Below are 6,244 nucleotides of genomic sequence, written 5' to 3'. Positions count from 1 at the left end.
ACAATCCCTCTAACGATGGGGTTGGAAAAACCCCCAAAGTTGCTAAAATAAAGAACTCGTGAGATGGAAAAATCCCAGGAGTCCCATTCACCGCTAAACAAGGCGTTAGCAGGCTACTATACCTAGCTGGCTACTGTCTCAATTCGCGAAATTTGTCGCCCTTTTATACTTGTCCACGCGCAGGTGGACAGTTATCCTGCAACAATAAATTTTACTTATTATATGTATTTCCCTAAGGTATCTTACATTTAACTGTATTATTCTACCCATATATCGCATTATAAGTATTTATCTCCAAATTGCGTATGTAAAAATGCTTCTTGTACTGCCCCCCCTAACATGTGAGTTCGTTGGTACGCATCTCCAGTTAGCTAGCATAGTTATTTTTGTTTTCCCTCTGCTGCTTGCTTATTGGGTCTTGTTGTTGTCGACGAGTTGGTTGCGCTTCGTAGGTAACTTGTGTCTAGTACCCACGCTGTGTTGTTGCTAACGTGACCGCTTCCTATTACATTGCATTTTTTCGTTTCTCTTTGTGCGATGTCCGCCCCGACGGTTCGCTTCAATGCCTGCTGTGCTTGGTCGCAATGGCTTGGTATACGTATGTCTGTATGTTTTTGGTGTTCTTGCAATGGGAGCTTATGTGTGTTGCTTATTGTATTGCTGTATTCCCAGCATTATTTAAAATTCCAGCCGGTTATGGGTTATCTGTGGAAATTATAATGTTCAACCAAAATATTTACCGTATGCGGGCAGAGACAATTATTTAAACGAAGAAATTAGATGTTGTCATGAATGTTTATATGTATATTAGGGTAATTCAGAAATGATTATTTTGTATGTGTAAATTTAATTCATATAATTCAGTTTTGTACATTTTACATGCTATATGTATAAATTCATTGTAATTCAAGTAGGATTTATACACGTTTTAATGAGTTTTGATAAATATTTGTAGGTTCGAATGTGTGGGCTCCAAAGCCGGTGGATTTGGGTCCTCACAAACGTATAGGTACTCTCTGCATAGGTCTTGGCGCCATATGTGAAAATATTTCAACTTATCCGCCATCATCATCAATCATCATGAATTGGCACTTAATCGCAATTTTGGCAGTTTCGTAACAAGTCATGCCAGCTTTCCCTGTTTCGCGGTAACTGACGGCGATTGGTAGCACAATAAGAGGTCAAGTCTTCCTCCACCTTCGCAACTCTGTGGAAGTCTCTCCCTTCCACTGCTTCCAAACTGCTGTTTCGACTGAAGTACTTTCTTGGCCGTAGCGTCATCATGCACTTGTTGGAAAGAATTATCCTCCATTTGATATCAAGATCCGGGATGTACACACCTTGAAGAAAACTTGGGGTTCACTATACCCAAGCCACCATTTTGGTAACATGGTCAACGAAGCATCAACACTTCCGCAAGTAACATGTAAGTATAAAATTAATTAATTAAAATAACTTTTGAAAAAATGACCCCCTGAATCTCAAATACATCAAATGTTGACGCAACCTGCATATGCTGAGATTAAGATAATTGAAATTTCCTGATTACAAAAAAACTACTTATGTTAAACTGAGTGTTTACAAGGTAGTATTATTATTAAGTTGTCCGTAGTAGGAACAAACTCACCCATTGTTTCAACCGTCGTTGTTGTGGTAGCTGGTGCTGTTGCAGCAGGCCTATGTTCAGCGGCCCTGCTGTTGTTGTCGCTGGTGCTGTTGCAGCAGGCCTATGTTAAACGGCCCTGCTATTGTTGTTGTAGCTGGTGCGGTTGCAGCAGGCCTATGTTCGGCGGCCCTGCTGTTGTTGTTGTGGCTGGTGGTAATTGTGCGTTCGGTGGGCGCTGCCGATGGTGGCGCGCGGTGTTGCACACAGTGATGGTGTTAACGCGCGGTTATTGGTGGTAGCGCGCTGTTGCGCGAGCAATGGTTGTTGCGCGCGGATGGTGGCAGCGCGCGTTTCATTGGCGCTATTGGTGTTGAATGCGCGCGAATGGAAGTTTGGGCGTCAGCAGCAGTGATTAGATCTCATTGGTTTTGATAGCCAGCACGAGCTTTGGTTGGTTGTTCTATGGGCCGAATCCCAATTGATAAATAAGCCACTTGGAAGTAGTTTGGGTAGCTGGTCTGCATCTAACATGCTTGAAAAATTCCTTTAGTAATCTGGTCACATGTCCTTGTTGCCGATTAAGGTTACTATTTTGGACATGAACATGGTTTCGGTTTCGTATATGTAGGATGTAAGATTGTTTGTGAAGTTTCGACTGTATGCATTTAGGAATTGTTATTACATATTGTAATAGTATCACTAAACCTCCAGGGAACCATTTGTCCAGCGGGATGTTGATCCGCGAAGGGCACAGTTAAGTTAATGTTGTGTGCGGCGTTGAGGAGGATTTCCGGTTGTTCTACATCTATTTCCTTTTTTCCTCTGTAGTCTTTGTTTCAGAAGCACATAAGCCTGCATGGATTGAATTTACAAAAAAAATGCGCTTAATGGTATTTTCACACACTCCGTATTTTTACATGTTCTCAATTTTTTTCGCTTTACAAAAGTGCGAAATTTTCCACATCTTAAAGTCGTCATATTTATTATATTTCACTTGGCTGGTAAGTTTCAAACATTTAAAACAATCACGTTTCCAGTAAATAAATTCACCAAATTGGCAAATTAACTGAACATTAATGAGAAGCCCTAGCAAAAAGGACACCCCCTTTGCACGCCGCCGAGGACATTCAACGCCTTATTCCTTTTTTTCGAGCAATACTTCTTGCGGCCGACCACACTCAATGACTCTTACTTTTTTTTCGTTAAAATTTGTTCGCATTTTTCCCTCGATTTGCACAATTTCTCATTTGCTTCTACACGCATTTTAATTGCGTTTTCGTTAAGAAAATTAACTAAATTTCACAAAATATATGAAAGAGAATGCTTTATGCAACTCGTTACACCTTTTTCCACTATTTTAATGAACTATGTCCACTTCTTTTTCCAAGAAATTGCAGACAGCGCCTTTTATTGCTTCCTCAGATTTTTTCCTTCATCCAATCGCCAACCACCCATGGCATTCTAACAAAATTCCATGCTATTATTGCGACTGCGCAGTGGAACGGAGCCGTCAAATCGCATGATTTAACTGTGGTTGCATTGGTGGGACCCTACGAGGTGGTAGTCTGGGTGATATTCCTGCGGCCATCATTAAAAGTTCCATATGTTTTGTGAACCGATGGACTAATGTCAAAATCGTACTGCGCTGAAAGGTGAAGTGTCAAATCGTATAAAAACTACAAGTCAGCTGTCGCCTTGCATAGTTACGCCATGGTGGTTGCCGTTATTTATTTATTTTATTTACAGTCTTGTAGACTTAATTTCTTAAATTTCTAAAATTGCAATTGATTTTTTGCGTTTACATCATTAAATTATCTAAAACTTATTGGGAATTTTCCTACACCATTGGATTCTTTCGCGATGCCACCTGTGCGAAATTAACAAACATTTGTTTTAACCACCCCAGGCAGACATGAGTGAGGGTGAATCCTAACTTTTTCCCTATCACTAGCCAACTGGTACGTTCCAAGGGTGAATCTCCCAAGTGGACCATAACAAGAGCTAGCCAATTGCTTAAATTTAATATGGAACATATTTCAGACGAATTGAGTGCATTAATAATGGTTGGCGTATTAGATAGTTTTGGAACCATTACGACTGTGTCAAAAAATATTAATACCAGTCAGACCATATCTTTTGAACCCTGTGCTGGTGCGCAATCAAAGAATGTTATAAATACCGTTGCAGCCTACAGAACTGATGGACTATCAACTATGTTAATAGATGATACTGCAGTAGATAGTAAGGAAACGCAGCTTCTACAAATATACCTACAATATCATTGCCAACAACAGTTACATTATCAGCAACCTCAACAGAACCTTCCATGTAACATCCATCAACGGGCAAGTTATAACACAACTTATGATATCGGACATTGCTCGTCCCTAGTAGCCCTTTAACCCGCTGCTTGTTTGCTTCGCGTCTCCGATATGGTTGCCGAGCTTAGAAGCAAAATACACCGGAGAAAACTCCAGGCCTGTCGAAACGCCGCACTCAGAACTGTCATGGGATATCTCATCATCCACACATTAAGGCGACACATCACACCAACCTTCCTTTCAATTACAATGAGAAACCAACGCCTTTAAAACCCCTCTCATTATGGTCCAACTCTGTTGAAACAGCAAGTTTCTTTGGACTCCCGTTAGAGAACATTGATGACAATTTGTGATTGGTCGCACCTATTGCGTGGGGCGAAGCTCTGCTACATTAACAACAGAGCAGATGATGATTTATAACTTTAACTATCATATCGCGTATTGCATATAAATAATTTTAAATATTTTTTAGGTTCTCAGACAAGAAAACAAGGATGATCTCGATGACTACATTGAATTCATAGATGAAGATATCGACGTGGAACAGTTCAACTCTGCTAGCCAGCCATTAGAAGCCATCGGCGCTACCGATGCAAATAGTTTTAAAATAGTTTCCGATGTAGTCTTTTCACCACCATTAGGTACCAATGTAGTTTTCAATTTGTAGAGAAAAAGTCAAATAAGTTGGGCCATGTTTTAAAAAAACGACGTACTAAAAAAGAAAATGGTGCAAATGAAAACGCTTCTGCTTTAATCGCAGCATCCCAAAATTTAACTAATGCTTATTGGGCTGCAACCAAAAATGAAAAAGCAAACAGTTTTGCCACCTACATTGCTGATGAAATATCTAAGCTCGACGTTGATCTTCATCTATCAGCTAGAAAAGATATGCATAATATTTTGATAAATTTGCAAATCGAGCATCCAAATCGGAACGGCCAATGCGACTAGTATAAACTATTTGCAATTTTACCTTTTTATTTAACACTGTATGAACTTTATCTATGTACATATTTGCTTTTTCATATCAGTTTGCTACTGAAAACATAATTAGAGAAGTTTTTGGATGCTTCCACGATGGCAAAAGATCTTTCAAACCGCATTATATATATACTCTTCTTTTTTTTAGTAGGGTGCATCTTAATTAATTATTCGTATTTACTGTACTTGAATCATGGTTTGGCACAGTGTACTATAATTAAATTTTAGTGTAATAAATAAATATACTACGCCAATAAATGCAATTTAAATTAAATTTTTTCTTTGCTTTATTCCATAATTATTTATTATTTCTTTCTATACAAGATGTAACAATATAGAAGTATTATAATAGAACGTTCTCCCTATATGCACCTGTACAACAAGCTTACATAGGTGAGACCATAATTAATTTAACGCTGCGAAATAGTTTTCAAAATTTCGCCTTATTTCATCTGCACTCCTCTTTGGCATATTTTTTTCGCTTGAAGTTGACGTATAATTGCTTCCTATTATTTGGTCAACTTCAGCATCCGAAATCGCATAAAAACTACTTTCTGTGTGCATATTTTGCGTTCGTAAAAAATTATGCACACATATGCAAACGAGCACTGCTTGAAAGGCTGCAGCTGTAGCTCGGTGTATGGCCGAAAATAAAACACGCAGACGATTTGCCAGAATTCAAAAAGTGTTTTCGGCAACACGCTTGTTTCTCGACACCATGTGTTTAGGGGGCACCGTACATAAATTTACCTTACCCTTTTTGGTATGTGGTTGTGTGACTGTGGGCATAGCTGGGTTGGTGATATTGTGCTGGTGTTGCGCACTGTTTGAGGGATGGATGACTCCTTGCAGTTGGTTGTATGGTGGTTGCCGGACACGGCTGCGGTGATGATGGTGGTTGGTGTTGGCGATGAGGTGGTTGTAGATGGTGGCGGTGACAGAATGCGTACCTAAAGATTAGGATACTTTGCGGCACACAAAAGGGGGTGGAGAATATTTCTCGAATCAAATTAAAACGTCACTTTATCACTTTAAAAGAGAAACCACGATTTAAAGTTTAAGAACTACTATTCCCTTTAATATAGTGTGTATATATTCTTTTAACTGAGATTTACAATTTTTGTGTCACACCGAGATAAGAAAAATTCTTCGAATTAATATAAAAATGAAATGTCAAAACATTTTATATACATATGTTCATATGTTTTGTCAACCAATGGTTGGGGTTGCCAGTGGGGCGAAGTATGCTCAAGCATTCATTTACAATTCTATGAGTGATAATCCGAGTTTAACATGAGTGTTACGTAGAATGGTTATACGTATTCTAAGTAATTCA

The sequence above is a fragment of the Eurosta solidaginis genome, chromosome 1 (genome assembly GCF_040869045.1).
Source record: "Eurosta solidaginis isolate ZX-2024a chromosome 1, ASM4086904v1, whole genome shotgun sequence".
NCBI classification, from domain to species: Eukaryota; Metazoa; Arthropoda; class Insecta; order Diptera; family Tephritidae; genus Eurosta; species Eurosta solidaginis.
This window is presented reverse-complemented; position numbering follows the sequence as displayed.